A 12,077-nucleotide genomic window follows, 5' to 3' on the forward strand; every position below is an offset into this window, starting at 1 on the left:
TCTTGAGCTGAAGCCATCTGGTCCTAGGCTTAATTTTTGGTTGGGAGACTTTTAATGACCACTTCTGTTTCCTTAGGGGTTGTAAGTCTATTTAAAGTGTTTATGTCATCTTGATTTAATTTTGTGGAACCTATCAAGATTATTATCCATTTATTTCAGATTTTCCAATTTTGTGGAGTATAGGTGTTTGAAGTATGACTGATGGTTCTCCGGATTTCTTCACTGTCTGTTGTTAAGTCCCCCTAATCGTTTCTGATTTTGTTAATTTGCATATTCTCTCTCTGCCTTTTGGTTAGTTTGGATAAGCGTTTGTCTATCTTGTTGATTTTCTGGAAGAACCAACTCTTTTTTTCATTGATTCTTTTTATTGTTCTCTTAGTTTCCATTTTATTGATTTCAGCCCTCAATTTGATTATTTCCTGGCATCTACTCCTCCTGAGTGATTTTGCTTCTTTTTCTTCTAGAGCTTTCAGATGCTCTGTTAATTTAGTAGTGTGGGATTTCTCCAACTCCTTAATGTAGGCATTTAGTACTATGAACTTTCCTCTTAATAACTGCTTTGATAGTGTCCCATGAGTTTGGTTATGTTATACATCCATTTTCATTGAATTCTAGGAAGTCTTTAACTTCTTTCTTTATTTCTTCCTTGACACTGGGGTGACTCATGTGGGAATTATTTGGTTTCCATGAGTTTGTAGGCTTTTTTCATTTTGTGTTGTTCTTGAATTCTAACTTTAAGCCATGGTGATTCAATAAGATGCAGGGGTTTATTCCATTTATTTTTATCTGTTGAGATTTGCTTTGTGAGCCAGTATGTGGTCAATTTTAGAAAATGCTCATGAGGTGCTCAGAAGAAGTTATATTGTTTTATGTTTGGGTGGAATGTTCTATACATTGCTGTTAAGATCATTTGAGTCATAACAACTGTCAGTTCCCTTATTTCTCTGTTAATTTTCTGTCTAGAAGATCTATCCATTGGTGAGAGTGTGGTGTTGATGTCTCCCATTATTAATGTGTGGGTTTTGATGTGTAATTTAAGGTTTAGTATTTTTTTATTTACAAGTGTGTGCCCTTGTATTTGGGGCATAAATATTAAGGATTGATACTTCATCTTGATGGATTTTTGCTCTGATGAATATGAAATATCCTTCTTCATCTCTTTTGATTGTGTTTAGTTTGATGTCTATTTTATTAGATATTAGGATAGCTTCATCAGCTGAATTCTTGGATCCATTTGATTGGAAAAACTTTTCCCAACCCTTCATTCTGAGGTAATGTGATGGGGGAAATACTTCTGTGTATGTTTATAAATAAAGTACTTGCTTGGCCAATGAGACAGCAGGTTAGGCTGGACTAGGAGTCAAAGAGGATTCTGGGAAATGTAGTAGAGAAGTGATGTGACATAGCAAGTGTCATAGCAGGGGTGTGACATAGCAAGGAGACTCATATTTAAGAAGAGGAAAAAGGAAGTGTCGCTCTTTTTTCCCCTCGGCTCCTGCTCCAGCGGCACGATGTGATCCACCAGCTAGGAGGGACGCCAATAAGGCATCCGATAAGATAAGTCTTATAAAATATATAGATTTATGATAGTTAAGACTGAGCTAAAAGATGGGAATCCTAGTCATTGGCCACTCAGCATTGTAACTAATACAAGTCTCTGTGTATTCATTTGGGTCTAACTCGGGCAGGCGGCTGTCATAAAGCTCACACGTGGCAGTGGGGCTCAGGCAGCTTTTGGCAGAAAGATTTGATTTATCGTAACAGTAATGTCTGTCTTTGAAGTTGTAGTGTGTTTCTTCTACGCAGCAGAAGGAAGGTTCCTGTTTTTATATCCATTCTCTTAGCCTGTGTGTTTTTATATGCAAGATGAGTCCATTGGTATTCAGGGATATTAATGACCAGTGATTGTTAATTCCTATTATTTTTGGTGGTAGAGTGTGTATGTTTCTCTTTTTTAGGATTTGCTGTTGTGGGATTATCTATTGCCTATGCTTTTGTGGGTACAGCTAACTTCTTTGGGTTAGAGATTTTCTTCTAGTGCTTTCTATAAGGCTGGGTTTGTGATCAGGTATTGTTTAAATCTGCTTTTGTCATGGAATATCTTGTTTTCTTCATCTATTGTAACTGAAAGTTTTGCTGGGTACAGTAGTCTGGGTAGACATTGATGGTCTCTAAGTGTCTGTATAATGTCTGTCCACGACCTTCTGGTTTTCAGAGTGTCCATTGAAAAGAGAGTGTTATTCTGATGGTTCTGCCTTTATATGTTACTTGGCCTTTTTCCTTTGCAGCTCTTAATATTCCTTCTTTATTCAGTATATTTTGTTGTTTGTTTATTATGTGATGAAGAGACTTTCTTTGGTCCAATCTATTCAGTATTGTGTAAGTTTCCTGTATCTTCATAGGCATGTGCTTCTTTAGGTTGGGCCACTTTTCTTCTATGATTTTGTTGAATATATTTTCTGTGCCTTTTAGCTCATATTCTTCTTCTTCTTCTTCTTCTTCTTCTTCTTCTTCTTCTTCTTCTTCTTCTTCTTCTTCTTCTTCTCCTATTATCATTAGGCTTGGTCTTTTCCCAGTGTCCAAGATTTCCTGGAAGTTTTGTGTTATGACTGCTTTGGATTCAACATTTTCTTTGACAGATGAATCTATTTCCTCTAACGTATCTTTAAGACTTGAGATTCTCACTTCCATCTCTTGCATTCTGTTGGTTATGCTTGTATCTGCAGTTCCTGTTCATTTATTCAGGTTTTCCATTTCCAGAATTCCCTCTGTTTGTGTTTTCTTTATTGCCTCTATTTCAATTTTCAAGCATTGAACTGTTTCCTTCACCTGTTTTATTGTTTTTCTTTAAAAGATTTGTTGATTTCTCCCATTGTTTGTCTTTACCTTAATTTCTTTAAGGGAATTTTTCATTTTCTCTTTAAGGGTCTCTATCATCTTCATTAAGTTATTTTAAGGTCATTTTCTTCTGCGTTGGGATATTCAGGTCTTCCTGTTTTAGGACCACTAGGTTCTGGTGGTGCCATATTGCTTTTTAGGCTATTGAATGCATTCTTACATCTCTTCCTACAATAAGTGCAGGCAGTGTCTTTGCCTCTTTGTCTAATCATTGTAGTCAGTGTCTGTGTCTCAGGGATCCTATCTTGGACCAATCTGTTCTGTTGCTTTCTGTGTCTCAGGGAGCTATTGGGTTTGTGAGGAATGGGTGGATTTGGGGTAGGGTGGGATTTGTAGATTACCTGGTCTATTGGGGGGAGGTGAAGCAGCCTGCCTGAAGGAGCCTTTCCTGCTAACCAGCTAGTGTGGCAGAGATGTGTGGGGGACGGACCTGGAGTTTTGCCTCAGGGTCTAGGATCTAGAGACTGGACAGTGCAGCTGGGAGGCCACTAACTCACCTCTTGGTCTGCTCTGTGAATTTGCCATCTGTATGTATTTCATTTGTATTTAATAGTTCTTTATATATTCTAGATAATAATTCTATATCTGAGGCAGAATTGATAGTTTTCTCCTTTACTACAGGCTTTGTTTAGTCTGTTGATATTTTCCTAGACTATAAAGAAGCCTTTGGTTATTGAAATGAAACTGTTCACCTATGTTTCCCCAAAAACTATACAGGAGCACACCCACCAGAGGACCTGAAAGAGATGCTCCATCTGCAAAGAAAAATGGTTTCCAGGGCAGAGGACAAAGCCATTCTTTCTCCAAAGGCTCTTTTTGAAACTGTTTCTATGTATGTTTAGGGGAGAATGATTCTCCTTCTGTCTATAAACACAAAGTCAAATTAGATAACAACATATAAGAGTGTGATCTCTCTTTCTCACTGGATACTATTACTTCATATGTTAAGAATGCTAAATTCTCATTTTCTGCTCACTAAGATTGTTCACTTTAAATATTCTTTCTTTTGCTTTTCCTTTATGCCCTGCCAAATTATATGATCATCTTGCAGAAATTCAGAATAATAATTTCTCAACTAATCTAAACAATGAATATAACATGTAATATACATAATGCACAACACACAATTTCACCCATGATAATATAAATTGCCTTGTACATATAACACATTTATTCCAATTTTCAACTGTTTTTTCTTTTTCTGTCTTCTTTTATCTTTTACTTTTCTTTTTTCTTTCTTTCTTTCTTTCTTTTTTTTTTGCTTTCTCAAGACAGGGTTTCAACTGCCATGGCTGTCTTGAAACTAGCTTTGTAGACAAGGATCACAGAGATCCACCTGCCTCTGCCTCTGGATTAAAGGTGTCCACCACATCTCATCTACATTCAACTCTTAAGGTATGGAAGTGAACTTGACATAGAAGGCTTGATTTAACTGTGTTGTCCTTGCTCTTCACCCATTCATTCTATCACTCTAACTCTTCCACCTGGATTGCAGCTCAGCTGTTTTTCTGTTCCTAAGTATGACTGATTAATAATGACTACCTAGATCGTGGTGCTTAGTGGAACTGAAAAAGGTAGAATTTCTCCAACATTCTTGGCAAACCTCTTCTGTGTAATGATATAATCATCATTTTGTACTTGTATCAACATTTTTAAATGAGTCATAGCCTTATAGATTTTCTCATCTGAATCACAGGAAAAAATTGAATTTACTATTTTTGTGTTGTCTTACAGTACACACTGTACTAAAAGCAGGAGAGAGAAGTTAGTTATATTCTTATTATGGATGTCTTTAAAAGTCCCAATATTAGATTGTCTTGGGAAATTATGTAGAAATTAGGGAAAATAACAACTCTTGAGGTAAATGAAATCAACATCACACTGCTAGTAGGAAACCAAGCCTATCAAATCCTGATAAAGAGACTTGTCATATAAAAGGCTTAAATGTAGATTTCTGTTTTCACTTTGGCACCTGGGTCTTGAAACAGCTGCCCCTTTAATCATTTACAAATTCCTTTAAATCATATTTCCTTTTCCCATGTTGTCCGATAGCAAGTATAATTAATATAATTTCTGTAAACCTGTAATAATCTGTGTATAGATTTTGTGAGTTGTGTCTCCTAGTGCCTTCAGATATATTTAAAGCTGGATCTGTTTTTTGGCACAGATCATTTCAGTGGCCTGTAAATAATTAATCACAGAGAAACCTATATTAATGCAACCCTTGGATCCTAAATTGGGACCTAGGAGTTAATGATGAAAACTTCACATTCTCCCAGAAATGTTTATTTTTCTCATGTGGCCTATTTTATGAATTTTATTTCTTCTATATTTAGAATCCCAATTAGCAGCCCAATATCACATGTGCAATGTGTGAAAATTCCTGTTATCCCGAGCGCACTCTGCTATATTTGTTTATTTAGAGGTTATTTACTAGACATCATTCATACCAGGTACTGAGTGACAAAGACATCAATGTGACATAGTTACAGGTGCTTTACAGTGTCAAAGAATATGGCAAATTGCTAAAAGTAAATTAAAATTGTTCATAGAAATTGTGAGCAATGAGAAGAATGACATAAACAGTTGGCTGAGCAAAAGATGCTCCACTGAAAAGTATACATAGAGGCTGTGTTCTCTACACTGGGACTCCCATATCAGTTTGTCCCAAAAAACACCTAGAAACCCCATCTCAGAGCAGGAAACAGAATGTGATATAACTATTAGGAAGTACTGGAAGTGTGCTGGAAACTGATTATGAACCACTGCTGAGTTTGTCTCATGTTCCTGATACTTGGTCCCTACTTAGTGGGACTACTGGAAGAGGTTCAGTAGTTCAACCATTGAAGTTTCCAACGACTTGTGACATTTTTAGTTATCTCTCTATGCTGGTTTCTTGTGGTTCTATATGTGTGATTCAACTGTTCTTGCCATCATGACTTTGCCCTCTGATGCCATGGGTTCTAGCTATCTGTAACTGTTAGCCCAACGAAACTGTTCCTTCTATAAGTTGTATCACCCAGTAGAAAATAACTAATACAAACAAGTGATTAAGTAGGGAAGATGTAGATGAGCAGTATTAGCAGCAAAAAGATGCTCTAAGTGGTTTCTGTAATAGGCAGGGACCAAGATCTGGCTCAGAGTGATGTGGACTAGGTGGCTATGGTTTGTGAAGAGTAGGGTATATTGTGAGGAAGAGTGGAGGGTATGTTGTGGGAAATGAATGAATGTAGAATAGACTGTAGTTTGTTAGATATAAAAAGTGACTATATGACTGTGTCATTTAACAAGATAAGGAAAACTGGGCCTGTTGGAAAAAATACAGTTTTCCACTAAAAAGAGATCAACTTCTGATTTCTGTGACTCATCTCCACAGAGATACAGATGAAGCAGTCAAATACTTGAGGAATGCTGTAAGTTTGAAAATCAAATTTATGAATATGCATCTTATAGATGTTTGGTAAGGATACAGAACTAAGTAAGATCTCAAGAGAGAACATATGGAGAGGGAAATGAAGTCATTTTAGAATGTACTGCCACAAACATCAGCAGGTAGAGGACACCCTTTTGAAAGAAACTTTCCACTTGAAAAATAACTCTGGTGTTGGGAGTCAGTGACTTGAAAATGTATCAGGAGAGAATGCATCAGTGGAACCTGAGAAAAGAGAGTGTCTGCAAAGCAGAATGACAGTCATCCACAAAGAGTGCTGCCAAGGGGTAAGTGGAGTAAAAGAGGATTGGCTATTCCTTGGTACAACAAGATCATCACCTGGTGTTTCTGGGGTAGTATTCAATAGAAATGATTGGGCTCAATGGAGCCTATGTGGTCTAAGAGAATGAGGATAACAGAAACATGGACAAATTAGAGAAAGCATGACTGGATGAGACAAAAAACAGCAAACAACGGTTCCCTACCAATTTTCATTCTCTACTAAAGCAGAACATTTCCCATGAGTAGAGGAGTGACACTAGGACCTGTATCTTGAAGGGCATTCTCCATTAAACTGTGTCTTCATTTGAACATTTGTTTAGGAAGTTGTGTAAGAATAACATCCCATGATACCCTGCTTCACCTGGTAAGCAAACAGAGCCCCACACTCCTGTTTGATCAGAGGACAGGTAATGTCATATACAGTAATATTAAAATGACAAAGTGAGTACATCTCTAAGTGAATGATGTCTTACCTTCAAATATAAGTCTGGAACCTGTAATCAAGACAGGATTTGTTTCCTGATTGGTTTATGATAAAAAGCTTGTCATTTCTGTTAAAACATTGAGCATTTTTGGCTTGAAGTCTATCTCTAGGTCCTCTGGAAAAGATAAATGATTCCTTTAAGAGAGAACTATATTTACAAGAGATCTGAAATCATGAGCAATAGTTGAAATTTATATTAAACCTTTTAAAATGAAAGTTAAGCTTTTACTGTCTCTGGGCTCAAAAGTGAGGGAGCTAAGGGGGAAGAGGAGTGAAGGAAAACAAAGCTGCCTTCTCTTGACTGCCAAGAGAACACTATTAGATCACCATGTTACTTCACACTCCTGCAGCAAGGAGATGATTCTTGTCTATATGAACCTGTGAGTTTCTTTATATTTTACAGTTAAAATCAATCTACATGTGACAACAAAGAGACATGGGATAAAAAAACTAAGATCTCTCTTTTTATATGGTCAAAGCACCAACAAGGATCATAGGAAGAATATGTATGCTGCCATACTGACCAGAAACAAAGTTGGGAATAATTATGATTAAGGAAGTAATACAACTTCCGTGGCTTGTATTCCAAAGCATAAGTGAAAAGACAAGTTTGGTCTAATGAGATAGATACCTTAGGAAAACTCAAGTTTGGAGCCATATCACCCAGGTAAAATGCCATGTATGATAGTGTAGGCCTATAATCTTAGAACTGTGGGAATCTAGACATGGGGATCCCTAGGGCACATCAGTAATCTCTGAGTCCACTGAGTAATCATCTTAGAGATGTCTCAAAACTTTGAAACTTTTTGAGAAAGATTCTCAATATCCATCTCTAACCCCACTTATTCATAGGTATACAATATAACATTTTGTCTTTGTCTTGAAATATATTATGTGGATTTGTAAAATGATACCATTAGTGACTGTCAAACTAATTCCACTTAAATGATTTTGCATTCTTATAGTAATACATTATATTTGAAAAGTAAAAGTTAAAAAATCCTAGCTGAACTATTTGTCCTATTCTGTTAGTATACTGTGAGAAATTTAATTGTTCACAGTATGCCATAAAATATTTCAACCCAAACCCATTTTATTTTGAAGATTACTAAACAGAATAAGATGCTCTGAAGACATGAATTGTGTGATGTTCTCCTACTACAACTTCTGAAATAATGTTCTTCCTTCTTCTTTGATTTCCAATGGGTATTGAAGCTTTAAACTATCATGATCCTTTTTATACTGTTGTGAATTGTAATTTTTAAATTAGCTTAGTAAGAATTCTTTAAAAATAACAGAGAAAGGAGGCTTTTCTACTTTTTATTTCCTGCAGCAAGTCCCACCAACAACATGATTGAAATAATTTAAAGATTAGCCATTCTATGTAAGATTTTGTGATACTATCTATGAATACAAAAACACTTAAAATATTCTAAATGAATTTTTGGCATCCTGCTTTGTGACTAAAATCAGCAATGTATTTGGTCAAGGCTTCATATTTATCTAGTTGCACACTTAAATTGAAATAAAATAAAAGGACAGATTTCCAACTCAACTTCCTCTTTTTATAATGTTGGCTTCTGTAAAATCCTAAAATCAGTGCTGTATGAAAGCCATGCTTTCTAGGTAGTGGCCACTTTCTGCCATGCTTTGTGAGCCTAGTGAAGTTTTTCCTTGGCTGGAGTTTTAAGCACCATGGACAGTTACAGCACCTCCAACTAAATCCACATTACAAATGAGTTTGGTAGTGTTAATGAAAAATAGATGAATCTTTATTTCTGGACACTAATAGCAGAAAGGTAATTGGACACTAATAGCCACTAATTACAAAGAATAATTTCATGTTTAAATACTATGTTAGAAATAACAGCAGGTTATTAAAATGAAATCTTTAAAAAAGCATTTGAGAGCTGTTTACTGCATTTTCAACCTTACCTAGAGGAACATCCTATCCTTGATTTTTTCTGAGCATGCATCCATAACTTAGAGCAGTATTACAAATACTGACAGTGTATGACTGCAAAGATACATATCACCATAGTTCTCAGATAGTGGAATAGAACTGTTATGGGGTAGGACAAAAAGATGAGTTGTGGTCCATGAGCATTATTTCATTATAAGCTAAGGTGCATTAGAACCAAGAGTTTATCCCTGGAAACTTCTTTTCTTATTTTGCAAAAGTTAGTGTACTGCATTATCTTGGTTCTGGAATTCTGGCGACAGGGAAACAGGTAGAGAGAGAATGCCCAAGAAGATGGTCCCCAACTCAAGGTCCTGGTAGTAATTGGACATCACATTATCAACCTAACCAACATATGACAGCTATTTTTATTTTACTTGTCCTGGGAGATTGTTTATGGATTGTTATGAAGATAGTGTGCACAGTGTCAGAGTAAATGTTTAATCAAAAACTTCATTTAATGATAAAGAAGAGTGTAGGAAGACACTACTGAGCAGTTTAGTAAGTGGTCATATCTATCTGCTCCTTTTTTAGAATAGAGATATTATATATGCCCCTTGAGAAACAAAATCAAAATTTGGACCAGCAGATTTTGGAAGGGATGGACAATATGTAGAAAACAGTGTGGCCATTGCAAAGCATCTGATGGATGTAGAATTTCCAATTTCTTTGCTTTGAGGGAACTAGCAATTCTTCATCAATATGCTAGATGTGAACAATCTTGATCACAAGGCTAGCATCAAAGTAAAGTGAATCCCCTGGGGGATTCTGAACAAGTTGCAGCATAGCCACATTAAGCACTCAGTAAGTAGACCTAATTTCCTCAATCAGACTAATCTCACATGGTCTAATAGCCCCATTTGCAATCGGTAAGGTTGATTCACAGGAATTGAATGTGAAAATAATGGCTTGATTCCAAGAACCAAGAAGACAATGATTACTTCACTAGAGATAAAAATGATAATCAAAGGTCTTCTCCAAAATGCTCTCTAGGTTTTTTGGTCAATTAATTTCAGATTAAAAATACCAATTAAATTTGGAACCTGATCATTTATGAGTTGCTTACAGATGTTGTGGCTTGCCTTTGTAGACTGGCATTCAATGTACAAAATTGAGGATCATCCTGAATCTTGGCTTTTCCTAATATAGTGATTTTGTGTTATTGAATGTTGGAAGAAATAATGTAAACAGAACTGGAATATATAATTTTATTAGCACTGTCCATAAAGTGGGCATTTACAATAACTAGTCCAAATGAAATATATCAGAGAATATAGTTCCTAGTTACTGTAAAATGTGATTATACTTTATGATTAGAAAATTATTAAATACTCCCTTTCTTTTCAAAAATGATTTGGCTTTGGGAAACTGCCAAATGTATTTGGCCAACCACATTTTTCAGTCATTTCTCATCCCATGTGTGTGTTTTAATGAATGTGTAACCCGTATGTTCTTATTCACTTAAGTTTAACTTGACAAAAATCTTTTTTAAGAATAATATTATTTACAAGAAAAATTTAGAGTCATCCTAAGAAACCATAGAATTACTTTTAAAGAAGATTGTAAAGTTGATGCTGAATAGACAGAAGGACCTATAAATTCAAAGCACAAAACTAAATCTGAGATCCATATTTTAAATGACTTATAACAACTTTACTGACAGTGGAATAAATAAAAAGATTCAACACTAAATTATTGCCATACTGTGTAAAATGAAAGGCAATGAGAAACAAAACCAGTATTTCTGCTGATATTATGTGTAGCAAGAAGAAAAACAGCAACATGAAATGACAAAAGACAATTCAAATGTATGTGTCTTCCATATGGAGAACTAGACCTCTAAGCCCTCTCACAAAAAAATGTATTCTAAACACATTCTTAAAATAATACCAAACTGACAGTAGGGGTTAGAAAAAGCAATGTAAAGTAGTGCAAGAGCTGCCTGTTCTTACAGGAAAAGTCAGATGTCACCTGGAATTATAACTCAAACCCAGACCATGCAAGAAAAGGAACTTGAACCTTACTGGAGAAAAAGAGTACAATGACCATAAGAAGGAAGCAGTCTTACTTCGATTATAAATATAAATAAAACACAAATTACCTCTACCTACAAGCATTGTTAAAATTTTTTAAATTCCTTAGTATTTTTACAGGGCAAGCTATGTGCTTTAAGATAAAGCAAGGTTATATGAAATATGCCTTCAAACCTACAAAACAAAATAAGCAATGTCATGACAAAAGTCAACAGAAAGAACAAATGACAGACTAGATTCCCAACCATCTGACACATTGAAAATATCAAGTAATACAGCTATGTATAAAGTGTGCTAATAGCAAAAGTACAATGAAAAAATAAGAACTCATTATTAAATATACTAGAATACCTTGAAAAAATAATATTATTTTAGAAATTAAAATGAAATTATATAAACAAAACAAACAGTTGCAAAAAATAGCAATAACCTTGGGCTGGGGATATTTTTCAGTTGGCAGAGTATCTGATTAGTATGACAGAAGTCCAGTGTTTAATGCCCAGCCCTTCATGAGCTTGCCACACTGGTTCTATTAGTTACCTTTCTATTGCTGTGATAAAACACCATGACCAAGGCAATTTATAGAAATAAGGGATTGTGGTTTCTGAAGACTAGAAGTCCATCAACAATAGCAGGCAAATATGGCAGTAAACGGGCATGGTGAATATAGATGTCAACTGAGAGAGCTCACATATCAAACTACAAAGAAAAAGTAGGGCAAACTGGGAATGATGCAAATCTTCAAACTCTCAAAGTTGCCTCCTACTAACACACTTCCTCCAGGAAAGCCACACCTCCTAAACTCAAGGAACACCACCATTGGGGACCAAGAATCCAAATACCCAAGATTTTGCAGATCATCTGACCCAAATCACCACAGTGGTGCACACCAATAATTCCAGGGCTTTGAAGGTAGAAATGAGTATCAGAAGTTACAGGTTGTCTACACTGGGAGTTTGAGGCCAGGCTAATTGCACAAAACTATTGCAA

Source organism: Cricetulus griseus, chromosome 2, assembly GCF_003668045.3.
Source record: "Cricetulus griseus strain 17A/GY chromosome 2, alternate assembly CriGri-PICRH-1.0, whole genome shotgun sequence".
NCBI classification, from domain to species: domain Eukaryota; kingdom Metazoa; phylum Chordata; class Mammalia; order Rodentia; family Cricetidae; genus Cricetulus; species Cricetulus griseus.